This window comes from Leptopilina boulardi, unplaced genomic scaffold (assembly GCF_019393585.1).
Source record: "Leptopilina boulardi isolate dan_hultmark-lab unplaced genomic scaffold, ZJU_Lbou_2.1 LbouV2_165, whole genome shotgun sequence".
Lineage (NCBI taxonomy): Eukaryota > Metazoa > Arthropoda > Insecta > Hymenoptera > Figitidae > Leptopilina > Leptopilina boulardi.
Genome location: NW_026137713.1, coordinates 5599840 through 5621292, shown reverse-complemented (window position 1 = coordinate 5621292; position 21453 = coordinate 5599840). Strand labels below are relative to the sequence as shown.

General features: G+C 28.3%; 1 protein-coding gene across 7 annotated transcripts in view; it reads right to left on the bottom strand.

Moving 5' to 3' along the window:
• LOC127277244 (stress-activated protein kinase JNK) overlaps positions 1 to 21453 on the bottom strand; it is a 90732-nt gene that overhangs the window by 24619 nt on the left and 44660 nt on the right. For 5 of the 7 annotated variants that reach the window (XM_051298195.1, XM_051298198.1, XM_051298194.1 and 2 more), the window contains 2 exons: positions 20608 to 20637; positions 12464 to 12492 (listed from right to left, as the gene is read on the bottom strand). The gene's annotated coding sequence lies outside the window, so the exon portion shown is untranslated. Of the gene's footprint in view, positions 1 to 1739; positions 1774 to 12463; positions 12493 to 20607; positions 20638 to 21453 lie in introns of all 7 variants that reach the window. The other 2 variants (XM_051298197.1, XM_051298201.1) reach the window with 2 other exon arrangements.

Below are 21453 nucleotides of genomic sequence, written 5' to 3'. Positions count from 1 at the left end.
CGTCGCGTGGGTGAAAAATGTTTCTTTGAATCAAACAACTATTTCTTTGATATATATTTATAGGGTCAAAGAAAAATTTGTTTAATTTAAAGAAATACTTTTTCAATTTCAAACAAAGTTGTACACTTACACTGAAAAAAAAGGTTTGGTATTAACAACCAAACATTTGGTTGATATTTAAGCAACCAAAATTTTTTTGGTTGAATCAACAAAATTTTCGTTGTCCCAATCAAACTTTAGTTAGGACAACAAAAATCCTTTTTTTCTAATTTTTATTGTGTCAAACAAATTTTGATTGAGACAATTAAAATTTTGTTGATTCAACAAAAAAATTTTGGTTAAATACCAACCAAAACGTTTGGTTGTCAATACCAAACCCTTTTTTCAGTGTAGAATAGTAAAAATTTCTTTAAATCAAATAAATTTTCTTTGAAAAAAAAACATTTTTTTCATTTAAAGAAGCTTTTTTCGGATAATAAATAAACATATATATATATATATATCATAGCAGATGTTACGGAAAAATATTTGCGTGAAAATTTAAGTGGACGAAGATCGATAATGTGTCGTATTTTGTGTATAATGTTTAGTCTTCTTTGAATACAATTTATCTTATGCTTTCAACGTTGAAACATTTGGATCCTGTAATGCGGTGATCCGTTTAAGTACCATCACGATCTATACCTTCCTAAATCACTGTGACTTTTGGCATTAAATGCGGATTCTCCTTAATTTATTATATATATACACATTGCATTTATATTATACGTTTTCCCGTAATTATTACATTATTTTCCTTAATTGTTCCTTAATTATATCCCTAATTATATTCCCTATATTACATACTACGAAAGTTGCCTTTTTATTTTTATTATTTCAAATTTCTTTAAATATAAAAATAATTCATTATTTTAATTATTACGCCTCTTTGTTAATTATTATATTTATAATTTCACCAATAGTTTTCGTAAAATAAATTTTTTTAGTCAATTCATATAGCAAAATTATATACATTTCGAAATTTACTAATTTTGCTAAATTGTATATTCTTCACTTAATTTAGCGAAAGATATTGATTATGTAATTAAGTTTATTTTGAAAAGAGTAAAATTCTTTTCGATTTTTATTTTTAGAATATATATATATATAAATATATAATACATGGAATTGTGGAAAATTATTTAAATGATATAATAATTATTTAATCAATAACTCTTTTCCAAAGAACGATCTAATTCAATTAAAATAAGGGCAAACGGATGCAAATATAAGTATATTAATTGTCAAGATGTCAAACTGAATTCTCTTGGAAAATTTATATAAATAGCTAAAATAATATGATTATACTCTCTAAATCTGAATTAGTAAAAATGTTTACTAATTTGAATTAGTGACTCACTTTTTGCTTCTGAATTAGTAAAATTTTACTAATTATTAGTAATTTTTACTAACAATTAGTAAACATTTTTACTAATTCAGATTTAGAGAGTAATTAAAAATACAATAATATAATAAATTATAAAATAATTTATTATATAATTATAATATAATAATATAATATATGATAAAATAATTTTTTTTTTGTATTATATAAATAACTAAATAAATATTATATAAATATATAATAAATAATAATAATTACTATTTAATTATTAGCACAAAGTAATGCAATTACGGTTTAATAAAAAAAGAAAAAATATCAGGACAATTTTCTACATATTAATAATATTGCCACTCACCAATTATTCGTAATAAGACTTATTCAACACTCACCTGAAAGCAAAAAAAAATATATTATTAACTCATAATATTGAGAAATAAAAATATCCTAAAAAATATATCTTATTGTCCTAAAAATGGGAGTCAACTCGATTTTTTTTCAGAACATTGAGAAATGGGTCTTGAAAAGAAGTTTAGACAAAATGGACTTGAGATTGCGTGTAAAGGTATATATATATATATAGCGTTTTATCAGGTGCACTCTAGTAAATTCTACCTCGACGAAAAGATCTTTTTTTACAAGACATATATTTTTTTTCCTTTTTTAAGGAAAACCTCTTAACTACACACGAAATCTCTTGTCAGTATAGGGGCGCGTCTCTCACTTGTAACTCAATCGCACTCTCTCTCTCTCTCTCTCGTGTGTTTTATCCAGACGGAAGCTGCGCGCTATTTGAACGAGAAATTACTTCTGCCCGGCAAATATACAGTGTCATGATTGCGGCCAAAACTTCTAATAGAGTTTCTTCGCAAAAGTGTATAACACAGCAAGTACCGATTAGGAAAACCGATTTCGTTGACACGACATATATATATGTAGTATTTGGAAAATTGAAACGTTCTATGTTTACGCTTTAATTTGGGAGAATTTCAAAGGAGATCAACAAGCAGAGGAAAAGGGATGTAAAAGAGAAAAAGCTCATTTTACGATAAGAGTTCGCCAAACCCTCTCGAGTTGTTAATTAAAGTCCGTAATCTACTAAATACATATAACAGAAAGACCCTTTGACTCGACTCGTATATCAAATGTTTCCCTTAATCATTTATCGTGACCTTGAAAATAGTTTCATTCGCCCAGTGGAAAATAAATTTTATTTCTCTTTATCGTCTTTGATTCTTATTTTATGAAAAATTAAACAAATTCACTTAAATAAAAATCATTATTTTTGAAGAAGGTCTAAAAATTATTGAAACATTTTTTTTGGTAATAAATAAAATGTTAATTTTTATATTTATTGCATTATTATTAATACTAACACAGAAAATTAAAAGGTATTAAAACAAGCGTTGCAGCTTATTTTAATGCCTTTTAATTTTCTGTGATAATAACTAATGCCATAGTAACTAACTGTTACCATAGTAACTAATGGCATAGTAACTAATGCCAAAGTAACTAATGCTACAGTAACTAATGCCACCGTAGCGAATGCGATAGTATCTAACTGTTACCATAGTAACTAATGCCACAGTAACTAACTGTTACCACAGTAACTAATGCCACAGTAACTAATGCCACAGTAACTAATGCCACAGTAACTAATGCCACAGTAACTAATGCCACAGTAACTAATGCCACAGTAACTAATACCACAGTAACTAATGCCACAGTAACTAATGCCACAGTAACTAATGCCACAGTAACTAATGCCACAGTAACTAATGCCACAGTAACTAATGCCACAGTAACTAATGCCACAGTAACTAATGCCGCAGTAACTAATGCCACAGTAACTAATGCCACAGTAACTAATGCCACAGTAACTAATGCCACAGTAACTAATGCCGCAGTAACTAATGCCACAGTAACTAATGCCACAGTAACTAATGCCACAGTAACTAATGTCATCACAGAAAATTAAAAGGCATTAAAATAAGCTGCAACGCTTATTATTTTAATCCAATTTTGCTTATTTTAATACCAAAATGGATTAAAAAATAAGCAAAATTGGATTAAAATAATAAGCGTTGCAGCTTATTTTAATGCCTTTTAATTTTCTGTGAAAATATATTTACTATATTTAAATATTTACTAATATATTTCGAATAAAATAAATTTAGAATAAAAATTATTTGAATATTTCTTTGCTATAATAATCAAGTAAAGTATTTTAATCAAATAAATAAATAAAATATTTCATAAAATTAGAAAAGAAAAACAAAATAAATAGAATTTGTCGATTTTCAACAAATGTAACATCTTCATGAACCAACTGTATAAAATTCGAGTAAAATTTAACATATTCAGAATCGTATAATAAACGCATGAATGAACGTGACGTAAATACACATATTATATGAAAAGCTTAAAAGATTTTTTAATAAAAATGAGCAGCTGCATCCATGAAGTGATAAGTTAGTTTAGTTGAAAGAGAAAGTGTTTTGACTGCCGGAAGTGGTAAAATTTTTGGATGGTCATCTTCTGTGCGCTCGTAATTCAACAAATGTATTGCGCGGAGTCTTCTCGGTTTTGCTTCTCTTTGACCTCGATAATATTTAAACGAAAGATGCAAAAGCCGCAATGGAAAGGACTATACGATAATTGCGTGTCGCGTCGAAATTAGTAGCCTCGGAAATATTAGTGTCGACGGTAGATAATCTACGGTCTGAATAGCAAGAACAGGCCATAAACGTTTTCTTAGATGTTGGCTTTCCAACGGTGTTCTGTCACTTTACATTTAATAGCAATATGTTACTGTTGAATAATCGCACCGACTATGGAGGAATATTTTTTTTTTTAATTCACTAAAAAAAAAAAATATTGTTTCTCAAAATAAATTTTACACACAGAGAAATATGTTTTACTTGAAACAAATATAATATCATATATTTCCAACAAATAAATATTTATGTCTCTGAGAGAAATATATCTTTTCTCTGAGTGTAATAGAATAAAAATGAAATGATTATTTTTTTTTTAAAACAAAAGAAAATTTAAAAAAAAGTAAAATACTATTGGAAAAAAAATTGAAGATTCGTAGCACGAGTCATGGGAGTATATATCGGATAAATCCGGAAATATATGATAGTAGGGGATAGCTAGCAGTTATAACCAATATCTATGGTCACCATTCGTCATATAGACCTGGAAATTGCTTTAATATACATTTTGTGAGAGATTTTTTTTTTCTTTCTTTTTATCGCTTTTATTTCATGTTGTTGCAAAAATCAAAAAAATAATTCTCATAAGAGGAATTTATTTTTTTATTTAAATATCTATAAATAAAAATTTATGCACTTTGATATTAGAGTATATGTGTGTTTCATAAAGCTGTGGCAAGACAATATTTATGCACGGGTCCTATAGGTCTGAGTGATGTATGGGGTGCGAAAATCCACATTTTGTGATTAAATTTTACGTTTCGATAAAAAGAATAATTTTTTTTATAGAAATATACTGAAAATAAGAGGGATAAAATTTTTGTTAGATAATGAATTTTTAAATAACAATTTTTGGAATATTAAAAAAAAAATTGTCAAAGAAAGAAGATTCAAGTAGAAGAAGTATGTGTTTAGTCAGACTATGGTACTAATTCTCAGCAAACAATTGCAGTCAATGAAAAATAAAATAGTCATTATGAAAGAAATATTAAATAAAAAATAAAAATAAAAACAAAAGTTATAAAAATTGAAAAATAAGCAAAATACACAGTAGAGCAAGTCAAGCTATAGTCAGACACATATATATAATTTATCCAATACAATCGAGAAATAAATATTTCAATAATAATAATAAAAAAAAAATTTGTTCATCGTCATTGGAAAAATGCAAATTTCTCTATCAGAAGGTAGAATAAATACCTTGAAAATGTGCCAGGGGTATTTTTTATTTTTTTTTCTCTCTTTTTATGACGAATGCGGGAGTTTCAGAAGTAAAAAAATATATATAACATGTTAATGGACCAGAAGAGATTGTATAATCGATGATGGAGGGGGAAATTGCAGTAATTAAGCGATCGTTATTTTATCGCAAGAGAGGGAAGAAGATGAGTGTCAAGAGAGGGTTGAGGGATGGACCGATTTTGCAGATTGTGCTTATTAAGTGGTATCCTACCAAGTAGAATGAAAAGCAGTTGTGTTATACATACGGGTAGCAAGTCATTAAAATGTAAATTTCTTTTATCTCATCAGCATGAATGTGCTTGCGATATAATATTGAATATAACCCAGACGTTTCTCGATTCAAAAAAAATATAGAATTTATTATTTTTTCTATTTGTCATCAAAAGAAAATTTCTTGTCACACCAAATTTTCAAAAAAGAGAAAAAATACTTTTGGAAAAAAAATAAAAATGGTTAAAAATAAAAAAATGCAATAATGATTTGAAATTGTTAAAAGAAAAAAGTAGAAGAGAAAACAAAGAATGAGAAAAAAAGGGCAATAAAGACAAAAATGGAATTAAAATCTGTATCGTATTTTAATCTCGTGGGGAAAATAATATTATCCTTCGATGAAAAAAAAAAAAAAATATGCTAGGGAGCGACTAGACTTGTCATAAAAAGGGGATTCCATTTTCACCAAACATCTCGTTCATTTTCCACGAGTGGAAAAACGAGATCTATAACCGGAGCACTCTTTTCAGTGAAGAAGCTTCATTGAAAAAAGCCCACTTCAATATTCTCGTGACCCACCGCTCGCAGCAGTTCACATAATACACCATAGTACTATATATATAAACATAAACTCACACACACATATATATATATGAACATTGTACACATTGAGCTGAAACTCTCAACTTTGTTTTGATGTGTTCACAACTCCTTAAACAATACAAGCCAGTACTTTCAATTTTCCTCAAGTGCTCCGTGTATTAAGTGCTTCTTATGTAAGATTACACTTTACTATTTCATTATAATTAACAAACGTTAATTAAATGCTTCCGTAACCTGAGCTTTATTGCATGCACGCAAAGTTATATACAAAATAAAATAAATAAAAGTTCTTTTATTTTAATTTTTTACACTGAAAAATTATTTTCCTTTTATGAAAATGAAAATTAAAAGAAAAGAAATTTAAAAAAAAAAACTTCCATTAATTAAATTTGAATTTTTTTATTTGAAATTAAATCCTTTTTTTCAAACCCTACCAGACATTTATATAAAGTTCACTCAACTCAATTTTTAAGTTTCAATAATAAATAATAAAAACTTCTGTTAATTAAAACGAAATTCTTTTTACTTAAATAAAAATCATATTTGTGATATTGATTGAAAAATAAAAAATTTTGTCTCGTGCAAAAATAAAACAAAAAGAAAACAGATGAAAGAAAAAATTATTTGCTATGAAATGCACTCATGGGGAAAATTAAAAGTCGTTGATCTGATGGGAATGCGAGATAAAATGTTATAATAATAATAATACAAAGCAAGAAATTGGGGTTTTTATATTCTTTCAAAAAAATAAAAAAAAAAGTTTGAAAATTACCAATGACGCGTACATATAGACAAACGAAGGAATGCGGCGCACAATGCGACTTGGGCCGCACAGTCTGCACGCGACCTCCCCTTTTATCGATTCACCAAGAACTGACTTCAGAAACAATGATAGAAGCAAAACTCGACAATATTTTTTTACATAAGGTCAATGTTCCAGTTCAGGTCACTAATAAATTAATTTTCAATTTTTTTTTTTTTTTTAAAGAAGGATACAGGCTCTAACATAACCTCAAAACTAAAATGGTTTTTAGCACCAAAAATTCAAATAATTTTAGAACTTTTTTAACTTGAGGGAAAAAAAATACGAATTGAAATCGTAGAAATAGAGATTTTAGAAAAAAAAGGACTACTAGCCTAGAACCATAAAAGAGTTTTCTATTAAGTCTGAAAAAGAACTGACTCGAAAAAGTTCACTAAAGAAAGAAAAAAGTATACGGAGTTTTAATTTTTTTCTTTCAGTATACACTAGCACCTCATGGTTAGCTCGAGGCTTCTTTTTCCAATCTCGAGTCTTTGAATTACTCCACACAAAACATACACACATACACACACACATTGTCTATATCGAAAAAATACTAACAATTTAATTGAAATTACTAAAAAATATATTTAAGAAAAAAAAAAAATTTTTTACCATAAAATAAAGTGAAATTACTTTTTTTTTTATGGAAAAACGTTTTTGTGGAAAAATCTGAAATTCCTCTCTGAGAAGAGTAAAATTTCTTTTTAGAACTTATTCGCCTCCAACCGCTTTTTCACGTATGCAAAAAGAAATATAAAAGCTCTTATAGTATGAAATTAATTCTCGTATACACTCTCTTCTCTACTCGTGGATAATTCAAACAAGTATATATTCTGTAGCTTTTCTCAACTTCGATATAATATACAAATTTTTTTTTTTCCACAAACTTTTTAATGAGCTTCTAAAACCCTATGCACCAGAGTTATTAAATTCTTTCTTTCTTCCATTTTCCATAAATGTATTCAAGAAAAACAAAAATGGTTAAAAAAAAGAATGTTTCTATCAATATTATAAAAGATAAAAAAAAAGTGTTTAAAGAATGTACAAAAAAAAAATTTTTCTTTTATTCTAACCATGAGAAACAAAATAGAAAAATACTTTCACACCTTTTTCAAGGAGAAAATTAAATACCTCTTTTATATTATTCGAAAGAGAAAAATATTTTACCATATTTTTTTCCAAGGAGAAATGTATTTTTATCATTTTGCAAATGTCATTAAAAAAAAAAAATGCGAACAAACAAATTACGAGAATGAAATTGATAAACAATAAATCGATAACAGAAACTTTCTAAGAGTATATAATTTACTGTATTAATAAGGGATTTACAATATTCAGATAAACAAAAGGAAGAAAAAAAAAGAACAGTTTTTTCCTTATCTACAATGTTAAATTCGTAATTTAATTAAAAAAAATTTTAATTAAAAAAAGTATTAAAAAAATTGTATTTAGAAAATTAAAATTTTAAATTAAAATTTTAATTAAAAACAAATTTTTAATTTAACTTTTTCAAAATGGTAACAAATGGCAATATTTTAATATTATTTGCATGCAAATAATAAAAAAGATAAAAATTGGTTTATATAAGTGCAATGTCTTTTTAGATCGTTTATATAACTATTATAAAATTGAAGCCAAGATTAATTTAAACGATTGATGGTTTTTAAAACTTTCCTTTTTTTTTAACTCTCTAACCAAGCAAGCGAAAAATCAAGTATACGTTATCTCTTGGAATTAAATTTCCTTCTGGTCATTCGCTATCATCCATTTCAAGGATCTAGTCCAACTAATCCTTCTTTATCGACGGTAAGCCGTTCATTTTATCTATTCAAAGAGGGATATATTTAAGACAGAAAAAGACAGAAATGAATAATGAAAATTTTTCAGTATTAGATCCGATTTAAATAATAAATTATATCAGCCTATGATTATTATAAAAGAAAAAAAGAAAAATTTGTCAAAAGAAAAAAAATTATTAAAAAATAAAAGAAACTGGAAATAAAAATTATTTTTAAAGTGGCATGATTAATTTTAAATAGTTGATCTCCTCTTGATACAAAAAGCAGCTGTATAGTAGATGTTATTGCAAAAGTGTTCTGTTGCTGCAGTTGGCAGGAAATTTCACAACATTCACATACCATTTTAATTAAGCATCATGGCGCTAATGTCAATTACTATTTTTTTTTTTTTTAAACCGTCAACACCAGACTGTGAATCGTTTCAATTTGACAGGAGAAAATAATATATACTAAACCATTATAACAAAAATTAGTTATTTTTAGAAATTTAAAAAAAAAATTGTTTTTTCCATTACAAAAAATAGAAATTCCAAAGAATTTAATTTAAAATTCATTTTATATTAATTCTTTCTGTGATATAATTTTTTGGTTAAAGGCGAAAAAAAAAAATTATAGGAAGACAGAGAAAAAACAAAAACCGGATTATCAAGGAGTCGATGATGCTATATACTAAAAACGTGGCTCTTGTGGAATTTCCGGAATACCACCGCAAAAGAGTATCATATGACCTTGAACATGAATCGCAATCTCGTCCGCACATTTCCTAAGAGAATAGTTTAGCATTACGGAATCTGGACCACAATATATACAGCCTCTGAAATTATTGGCATTCAAATTGTTGAATCAATTATCACACTCAAAATATAAACAATTTGATATTGTAAAATAAATATTATAAAATAAATATTTTTTTTAAACTACTTCAAATATCGATAAAATTTATCCAATATCATCATTTTGATATTTATTTATATAACAAGAAGAAGATTCCGTTCTCAATCGTCGCGTGAAATTTATGAGAAATGGTATATGCAACATCGAGAGAGGCCAATAAGATTCCAGACACGAAAAAAGATTTACCTTCGAAAAAAAAATGTTCATCCGTAATCTATACTCGATATATGAAAATAAATTGTACTTTAAATAAAAATCGAAATAAGATTTAAATATAAATATCATCTCTATATTGAACATACATTATATAATGTAAAAAAATAAGAAAAAAGCATTAACTTACACTTAGGAAAAATTTGTTTGCATCAACCAAGTTTTGGTTTAATCAATAAAAAATTTATTTGGCCTAATCGAATTTTCTCTTCATTGGAAAATATATATATAAATATAAACCAAACGTTTATTTAGATCAAATAAACATATTTATTGATTACAAATTTTAATTGAAATATAAAAGAAATTGTGTTAATACAAAAAATGGTATATTTGGTTCAAACAAAATTTTTCTCTATGTGATAAAGAAAGAAAATTAAGAAAATTCTTTGTATACAACTTTTTGGTTAATTCAAATATTTTAACAGAGCTGACCGAAATGGTCACCAAATTTGTAAGCGTGACACAAACTTTATTTCATTCTGTTGACAAGTAAAGTGAGACGCCACTTGCACATTAGTTACACCCTCGACTTCAACGTTACTGAACGAAAACCAACAGCTTAACCCACTTTCAAAGAGAATAGAACGATTTTATAATACGCCACATGAGCTATCTATCAACTGTATATTCAATTTCTAAAAATAAATAATTCATGTACATCAAATAAATGTAAAAATTTATATAATATATAATCGATAAAAATCCTCTTAATTCTAAATGAAAATTTATTTTAAAATCAATTTTTTTTCACTATCAAAATAAAATCTAATTTTAAAAGGAATATTCGAATTGATAAAAATTTATAAATTTTGAGAAAGACGCAATCGGATTAATATTGAGCAAACGAAAGAGATAGAGGGGTAAAAGAGGCCTAATTTTGGAATATAGAGATCTTTATGTCTTGTTGTTCAAACAAAAGAGAGAGAAAACGATTCGCCACATAAATCGTCCGAATACAGACAAGCGGAGGGTGCTGCTAACGATGAAAATGTTTCGGTTACAAATTGTACTCGACAAACTGACAGTATCAGCCGTATTTCAGGTATTAAGCCATGATGCACCGACGCAATATATCACCTTAAATAATCCCGACTGAATATCCCATTGAAAGGGCTTCATTTAATTCACGAGCATCTTACAAAAAATTTAATTTTATCTCAGATACTATTCCATTCATTCGTTTCTTTTAAATAAATACGTGATTTATTATTCCTTATTCTTTTTTCCATTTTAAAATAATTTAAATAAAATAATTCATAATAATAAATATAATAATAATCAAATTTCAAGGATAAAATCAACTTTTTCCGCCCTTATAAAAATCATAATCTTTTAGAGTATATAATGATAAGATTTTTAATTTTATCAACTTGAAAATAGTTTTTTTAAAAAAAAAATACATTCCCTAGAACGATATTTCCGTGGGGGTAAATGGTTATAGAAGAAGATTGCGGTGAGCTTGCAGGTGGCAAAGAAGTAAGTCGAGACGGTTTACAGGGGGTGAATTTACGACCACCCTTTTCTTGCACCATGTTCGCCGAGAGTGTTAGGATAAAGTGTAAAACACACAACGTGAAAAAAACGATGAATAAAATATCAACAATATATATATATATACAATATGAAAAATTACTCAAGAATAACAATTTATAATGAAAATTTTTCTCTATTAGTATTTTTAATAATCTGAATACTATTTTTAGTAGATAATTCATATTTTAAATAATTAATTAAAATAATAAACTGAATTGAGATAATAAACTGTGTTAATTATTAAAATTACGCTAGAGGCCAAAAGTGCAATGCAAACTGACTGATTCTTGATTTGTTTTACTATCTGTGTCACAGGAAGAGAAATGTCCACTTTTCAGAAAAGCAATAAATTGCAAACAAATCAAAGTTCGCTCAAACTCTTTATTAAATAATATATTTTCAAATCGTTCCACGAAGCAGTTGGAGGAAATTTTCCCAAATGGCATTGCAAAATTTTATTAAAGAAATTAAATAAATATATAACTACTTTAAAATTTTGATTGATTCATTATGTTTTAAAATGTAAAAAAAAAATTTTTAAATTGAATTTTTTGTAAAATAATTTAAAAAGCCTATAATAATTATTTTTTTATACAAAGGCATAGCAGTTTTATAAACTTTCACGCATGAAATATAAATTGATTATACTTTCCCTTTCCAGTTAGCTAAAGTTTGTAGTCGGAAACTGCTTTTCTTATACGCGAGTATAAACCTTGTCTAACCTTAAAATATATGTTTTCTTAGAAAACATGCTACATCTTCAGTACCTCTTTCTTCTCCCGGGGTCCTCATAAAAGAGTCGCCTGTGATAAGAGCGCTGCACATATACATAAATCAACATATAGACTATATACATATAAAAAATAGCCTCTTATCACTCGCACACGTAAAACGAACCTTTTTTTATATTTATTTTTACGTATAAAAATAATTTATAACTTATTTTATAATAAATTTTGAATTTAAAAAAAGTAAAAAAAATTTTTTATTTTAGTTCAAAACTTAAAGAACTAATTAATCAATTGAAATAAAAAGTACATATGCAAATTAAATACGAACTCACCAATAATGTTTCCGGAGTGCTCTCAACGTCTGAAACAAAAGAGAAAAAAAACTACTTTATATATACAGAACATCATAAAAAGGTTAAAGCATTAAAAAAAAAAAATCAATGACAAAGAAAAAAAACCGCGGATTTATCCGCAATATAAAAGAAAAGAATGTCTCTAAATTGTAGAAAATTTTCAAACGTCGAAAATATATGATCGACATTTTGAAAGAAGGGCAAAAGAGAGAGAAAAAAAGAAAAAGCCACGAGAGCTTTACAGAATGAAGGATAGAAATGATTATATACGTTATATTAGAGGGAAAGAGAACATAAAATGAGCTAGAGCGCTGAGAAAAAAGTGAAGTGAATTGTTTCATTAATCCGAGTCATAAGGGACTTTTAAGGCTTTGCGAGGGCTTTGCAAATAAGACAAAAGATCCCATTTCTTTCTTGTGTTCTTGATACCAAGACGACAAAAGTATATAATCAAAAATCATTTATGACTTTTAATATTCCTTTCTATTTTCTATTTGTCAAATAAAAAATACGAAAAAAATTTTCAAAAATTAAAAATAAAATACATTCTATTATTTTATTGAATTCAAAAGAATACAAAAACAAAAGAATGAAATATCAATATAAATAAAAGAAAATCAGAACGAAAAAAATAAGATAAAAAATTTTTCTATTGGGAAATGTTGACAAAATATGAATCGATTTCCTTTTAAACGCGAATGTATAACTCTCGGCAATCTGCCAAAAGACAAAATCAGCATTTTTTTTTTCGCCCAAAACTTGCGGCGACGATTCGCTAAACCTCAAAGAGGGTTTTCTGTTGATTCAACTTTCTCATATAAAATTATTATAAGCCACTGAACTTCCTATATAAACTCTACTGGGAAAACTTTTATCTTTCTCTCTCTCTCTCTCTCTCTCTCTCTCTTAACTTGTGAGCAATAACCAAAGTATAGTTGTTAATAAAAAGCGAATACTGTCTGTAAACTTTCTAAAAAATAAAATATTAAATAAGATTGATAATATTTTTTTAAAAAATATCGAAAAATTATTTTTTTATATTTTTGTTAATAAGATTTATAAGTCTCAGGGAGAGTGCGAGTTCATGACGCAAGCGTAAAGTTAGGCGCTGCCATAGATTCTCAGGGGCGGTACGTAGCCGTTGAAGCATAAATTAAATTCTCGTCGTGCTGCGACTGTCTGTCGCGACATAAGCAATACCGCCAAAAACATTGCGGTTTCGTATGGTTCCGAGCGTGAAAACCACGATTTGGAACTGAAACCGCATGGACACTTATTGCTTGGAAATAAATTTATTATCCGGAATTACTTATTTATCTCTTTTTGATATGATACATGTTATGTTGGTATAGCAATGGTTGCTATTGTAACCGTTACTATAGCAACAGTTACCATACTATACCGTTACTATATAGTAATAGTTACAATAGCAACCATTACTTTATGGTAACGGTTACCATACTATAGTTAGCATAGTATAATTATAGTAACAGTTACAATACTTATAGCAATCCTAATACTATACGAAATATTAAAAAAATTAGAATCTTTTTTTTCAGCAAAGAAAAGAAATAATTTTCTTTGCGGCAATGTCCAAACAAAGGGTGAGAGAGAGAGAGAGAAGGAGAAGATTTGCTTTCGAACGTTTCACCCTCTGTAGGCACAGTGGTTAATATAGCATGGCCGAGCTTGTCACACCCTTTGGAAACAGGGAAGATTCCCGGTTCCCTACACAATGACAAGATTCTCATTAAGAGAAAGGGCGAGCTTGGTACTTTGGTAAGACATTATATCACATATATATATAGGTTAGAGGTTTGTACACATTGTCCAACCAGGACATTATATGTGTGTACATAGTTTGTATATGTATAACAAGCTCATATCGTCCATTATATTACTAGCATTTCATACCAAAATGTCACTTTTCAAACAAATACAAAAAGATTTTGATGCTTAAATTTCAAGATTGCTTCTGACTGCACCATTGTTAAATGCGAACAACAGTGTGCTTTGTAAATTCTAAACACCGAAACGCGAGAGACGGAAAATGTCTTTGATAATTTCAAAATTAAGTTATAAAGTCATTTTCACGCTCTTAATATATTTTTCTTTTAATTTTTTTTTTTATATCAAATTGGTAGTTGTCTACTAGAAAATAATTCTAGTTTTCAACAATAGAATTTTTTCCAACTTTTATTAGGTTCGCGTATTTCGAGACAAGAATAAACCTATGAAATAATAAAACACGATTCGTTCAAGATATACAGAATCGAAACGTACGTGGAAATATTTTCAAGGGACCACTTTTCCGTTCACCCACTTGGCGCGCTTTCGTGATATTCTCCTTCTTTTTCTCGGGAGGGTTTTTTTTTTATATATATGTGTATCGTCTTGCTACTACGAAGATAAAAATCGAGTGCATTCAGGGGATCATAGCATGGTTTTATATATATGAAGAACATATAACGTTTCATTTATATAAGATGACGATAGAAAAAGCTCTGAATGAACATTTAGATGCCATGAAAATACTTGGCCTACTAAATCAACTGCACACTTTAAGCCTTGAAAATTTATTTAAAAGTTTATTCTTCCTGCAACTCCATAGATTACAAATCTATTTTCCCTTTACCCATTATATATATACTCCGTCTCTAATAGGAAGAAAAGGAAATTTTTTTTAGAGTCCCCTTTGTTATTGTTCTCGATTTCACCAGATGCCTCTGTTTCGACTCTTTTTTTCTTTCTTTACTTTTACGAATACTACAAGACCAACCTTAGAAAACCCTCGATCTTCCTCTTTCCATTTCCTTTATTGTCAATCTGACTCCTGACCATTGCCATCCACCCTTGATCCTGTTTTTCTTATTTTCAGCATTGCAAATAAAAAATTCTTGAATTTCGAATCTGAAAAAAATTTATTTCATTCAAATAATCTATTCCAAATACATATTTATTTGATAAAAAGCCGATTATTTGAATAAAATACATTTTTTTCAATGTAGATTTTTATTTAAAAAAAAAAAAAAAAAAACAGTTGAAGATTTATTAAATATAAGAAAAAAAACGATAGAAAAAAGGAACCTAACGATTATAAAATGGGATCATTATTATAAAGACAAAGAATACATTTTCTATTTAAAGAAAAAAGACTGATGACATTAAACACGTGAGACGATAATTAAGAGGTTATTTATATTGAAAAAAGTTCCTAGTCTTTCATAAATCATAGCTTCTTATAAAAAAAAAAACCTGAGCAAGCATACAAATGAGAATGCAAATAAAGCATATGTATATAGTCAATTTTCTCCTCTCCTCTCAAGATCATAACTCAGGAAACACCCTTTTCTTTATAAAAGGCACAAGCTGCCATCATTTTCCCTTTTTTTATATATATATACCAAAAGAGGAAGCCCTTTCTCATAGAAAGAGGATATTACCTTGTAACCCGTAAACTCTGCCTCCACTGCTAGTTTCGTTCAACGACCGGAAGAATCCATTTCTTCCTTCGGGACGTTTATTTACCGCGTGAGCCTCATCGCCAAAGAGAGAAGAGAAAATTTCTCCGCATTTTCTTTTCTCTCTTTCATTTGTATTCTTCACATACAGTAACAACGCATTAATAGATATTGCGTCTTTTTATATAGACACACTAAATTGCTTCGTTCTACGATTATTGTTTCGTCAGGATAAAAATAACTTTTCTTTTCCCTAAGCCAGCAAAAAAAAAAAAAAAAATAGTAAATCTCAATGTTTAGAACTACCACAAGCAGAATTTCTGTATTTGAACCAATTTTTTCTGCATTTGAACCAATAATTTATCTGAAATCAAATTAAGAGAATCATATTTTAAAACTGAAAAAAAACACCAGTCATGAGGAATCGAACCCTGGTCCTTGTCGAATATCCGGGGGGGTAAGCCACTTAGCTATGTCACATATACCAATAATTTCTGTATTTGGATTTCTGTATTTGAAGCAAATATCATTTAATTGCTAATTATTTAATACAAATAAATATTTATTTGATAATAATCTAATTATTTGAATCAAATAATTTTCTTTCATTGGACAAATCAAAGAATTGTAATTACCAATGATGATAACTTAATAATTATAACCTAAAAAGAATTGTAAATCCTAATTTTAGTAATTACCAATACTTTCACCTTGTTTTAGGTAATTATCACCAGCTAATCCGAAAAATCTCTATTATCTTTTTATAGCTTTGCATGTTTGTCGAGTTAAGAAATCGTTACACTTTATCGTTATATATATATACAGTGAATGAGAATTGGAAAAGAGGGTTGGCAAACGCACTTAAGCGTTGATTGGCCAAGGTATATGTTAAGCTAATATCGTACTTTTCGCAGTCCCTGTGATACAATTCCACGCCCTAGGCACGCGCAGCTGCAAAATGTCGGGAGTTAGCCAAACCTCTAGGTTATCAATATAGGCAATCGCAAAATATCACCCCCAGGGGCCAAGAAATGTACAGAGGGTTGGCAATAATGTTCAGGGTAGATCTAAAATATTGCCGTGAAAATCAAGACTAAAAAAAGGCAAACTTCTTGTTTCTCATTCTTATCAAAAAAAAATTTTTAATTTTTCCCCTAAAATATTCTAAAAAAAAAAAATAACAATAAATCCTTAGCATTTTAGAATCATTTTTAGATCTATAATTATAATTCATCATATAATTTATTATCCAAAAATATATAGCACTTTGTTTGAAATTACCCGTAAAGAGCACCTGAGTTTTCGCAATGAAATCTGAATTAGAATATCACATTATGCATAAGGTCTTAAATTTTCCATGACACTTAACCCACGCAAGGAATAGAGAGAGAGAGAGAAAGACAGTTTCAACGATAGCTTGAAGATTGTGCTGAACACATAATTTATCAAAATGCTAGAGGTCGTCTCTCGCGAGAATGTCGAGCTATTCGCAAAATGCGTGCCATAAATCTTAAGTAACGCCACCCTCGGGAACGATAAGGAAAATAGAAGCTCTTCGAATAGATATAGAACTATTTTAAGTCATTATCACATTGGATGTGCTAGTTCAATTACAAAATATAAATGACATATTTAGAAAACGTTCAATTTTTTTTTCAATAAAAAAGATTTTTCTAAGTTCCTTAATATTTTTAGAATAGAAGGAAAAAAAACAATTAAAAGGAAATTCAAACAACTAAAATCAGTTAAAATTGATTAAAAAGTTATCTCGTTGGAGAGGATTGAAATAAACAAGGAGGCATTCCTAAAAGAAGCTTATACACTATTTCTATAGTAAATTGCTACTTTCAGAGCATTTCTTGTGCGCCTCATTTGTCAAGACTATTCCTAAAGCATGTCTTGAAATTATTTTCAGCTTATGTCTCTTGCGGTAAATACTGTTGATAACCAATCCTAATTCCACTATATGTACGACGCTTCACGAGAAAAAGGACCTTACAAAAAATTTTAGGTTCAAAATTTCATTAAACATTTATTATTAATTTTTTTTTTATTTAATTTCTATTTTAGATCCAATGAAAACAATTAGGATTTGTATATTTTCAATTCAAAAATCACAAACAACCTCGAACTTTTTGACTCTAAGGTCCCTTTTTTCGTCTTTTAAAAATTTTCACATTTAATAACCGAAAATAATTGAATCATGTCATTGTCACCGCATTTGTCATATTATAAAACATGATTTAATTTCGACAGTTGAATGTTTCTGGATAAAACGGCTTACAAAATTCAACATGTACGATATAGTGATGAGAGCACTTCGAACGGAATAATCCTGATCACGCGACACTAGCCACTCGCACCTGATACCGATAAAGTGGCATTAGCAGATTTCTAGTGGAAAATTTTATGCCTTTGCTGTTCAATGCACACTTTAACATAAATAATACATTTAGAAATAATCCTCCTATAAAACAAATCTTTATATATCTTTTTCCCCTTAAATTTCAAAAAAACAAATTTTTTCAAACACTTGGCAAGAAATAAAATCGATTTTTAAATTGAGAAAGAATCGATTTATTTTTTAAATTTAATATAATGCAGAAACTTATACGAAGGTCACCATAGTCAGTATAATAAAGTCTAGAAAAATAACTTAGCTGGAGAAGTTTCTCTCAATTATCTCTACAAAGTACAGAAAGTGAAACTGTGTTGATGACAAAACTTTGTTAAAAGTTTTAAGTTAAATTATTGGATTAAACTTTTCTATATAACAAACGAAAAGTTTTTCACAAGTTTTATTCTAGAAAAGTAATAGTTAGATTGATATTAAATATATAATTAAATAAAAACAAAACAATTTTTTCACTCAAAAAAAAAAAGAATAAGATTTCGAAATAAAGTAGAACATTTGAAAAGAAATATTAAACGAGAATAAATCTTTCATATTATTTCTATAATGATATCGTTTCTGTATTGATCATGAAGATGAAAAGACTCTATACGCCGTTTCAAGAAGCCATTCACCTACATTCTTTCCTTGAATCATGTAATACATATAGAATAAAGAATACACATATATAATGCAGTTTTGCGGTATCATCTATTGATAAAAGAATCAGAATATTTTCTGTACGGTTTCTGTTTACACATTTTAACTTATTTTCACAAAAAGAAAAACATAAAATAAAAAAATTGAAAAGTATTTTTAAATTCGACGCGAAAGGAACTTTAGAAGCAAAAAATTATAGATTATATGTTTTAAAATTTTTAAGTGAGAATATACATCAACTGATTTTTATAAAAAAAAAAAAAAAATATAAGAAACAATTATAAAATGAAATTGTCTTCGATTCAATCTGCATTTGAAATGGAAACAACTTGAAAAATGCAACTGATTAAAACGTGAATTGGTATCGTGAATTCAAGACTGATCCGATAACAATGGGAGTTTGTGATTCAAGTAGCGGAAATAATTAAAGTGCTGTGTCGTCGCGACGTCTACTCTTGCGAGCAAGTCGTCCATTGGACAGTCCGTGAAATCGCAACCGACATTTCCGTCTCTAATTTATCGTGAATTAGAATTCCGCGTTTAATTCGACTCACTGCATAGCTTTTCAACCATGCACTCGTCTGCTTTTTCTGTCTCTCAATTTTTGGCTCTCTCTCGCTCTCATTCATTTTCTCTCTCTTTCTTCCATATCCACTGCACCGTTAAACAACAATATTCAAAACGTTATTTCGAGTTTCAAATGGATAAATTCCAATTTTCTTCCATCAAACGCGCATTGTTCTATTGTATATATATATAATAAAAATCATGATTTATCGATGATTGAATTATTTTTTTATCCTACCTATTCACTTTATACTTTAAATTTCAGAATGTTGTAAATGAAAAATTAGTTTCTCTTTAAACAAAATGGAAAAACAAAGTAGAAAAACTTTTTGGTACAAAAGTATATTAATGCATCGAAAATCACAATAGAAAGAGCTAGATTTGAGTGTCCGAGACTGGACCAAATTGAACCGTTCACAAACGTGTTTAGAGTATCAATGCGGTTAGTGCGACCATCTGAAACAAAACTGATTTCAGAGCTGAAAATCTATCTTCTACCTCTAAACGGAATTACACAGAGAGGACGAAGTCAAAGTTTATCAACTAAAGGAGAAGGCATTGTTCGACGAATACCAAAATTAAGTTGGAGTTGTTTATTACATTATAGAGTTTCTATGGTGAAGTTTCCCTTCCAGTCTATTGCTTCGATTTAGTCAAGTTTAGCAAGTCAAAAATCCTTTAAAATTTTTATAATTAATTTTAAAGGTGCGACTTTTATAGAATCCCATTGAGAGTTAAAATCCAACTTCTTTTTTTTTAATAAAATAAAAAATAAATATTAAAATATTTAAAAAGTGTCAAGATATTTTTTTTTTTAAACTAGGGTTGTCGAAACACGTAGTTACCACCCAATAATCGATAAGGTTTCCATAGGGGAACAATACACACCTTTGTTTGCCCTGTTAGTGAGCCTAAGGTCTACTATCTGTTTCGCATGTAGTCAGTCATTATCTCCAGTCTAAATATACACATGTATCCCTTTACAATTCCCACAATAAACCCTCAAATTATCCAAGAATGCTAATAAAAATAAAACAACTCACCAAACTGTCCTGCAGATCATGGAATATTATCTGAAACAAAAAAAAAAAATTTATATAAAAAATAAGTCACCTTTTTTTAAAAACAAAACTAAAAAAGTGTTAAACCCAAAAAGAGAAATGGTTTGTATATATTCAAAAAAACAGAACTAGAAAAGTGATAAACACAAAAGATGGGATTCAGAAAAAAAAAAGAGAATTGTGAAGAAGAAAATTGTTTTTTAAGATAAAGAGCCCAAGTGCAAAAGGTTAACTGTTCTGAAACATAAAACGTTTCCAACTATATAGTGACAAAAGAACCTAACACGTGGTTCCCTTCTCATCTTATGGGCGTTGCAAGCTCCACTAAACGTGTAATGGCATTCGCAATAAAGGAAGCACTTACTTGCTATGTTCTAAACGGAAATGCTGTATCACGGGATCATAACGAGAGCGAGGGCCAAAATATCGACTTTTTACGATCGCGTCCAAGACGTCTATTATGAGCACGGCATTTTCGGCACTTGTGAACTTAACGCACCAATTATCGTGAACAATTCTCAAGAGTCTTGTTCCTTGTTATCGCTCGAATAACCCAGCAACACTATGGAAAACACTCCCTTTTTTTTTTACTATTTACATTTTACTACCAAAATGATTACCGATTTCAAAAACGAAGATGTTTTCTGTTTTAACATTTATTATTGTTCCATTTGCTAAAAAAAACTTTATGCTAAACAATTTTTAAAATGTATTAATTTGGAAGTATCGATTTTATTAAAGTACAATTAAAGTTTAAGTCCGCCAATATAAAGTAAATGGTATCAGCATCTAAAGCTGAATAATATATTCGGACTTTGGAAAAAAAAA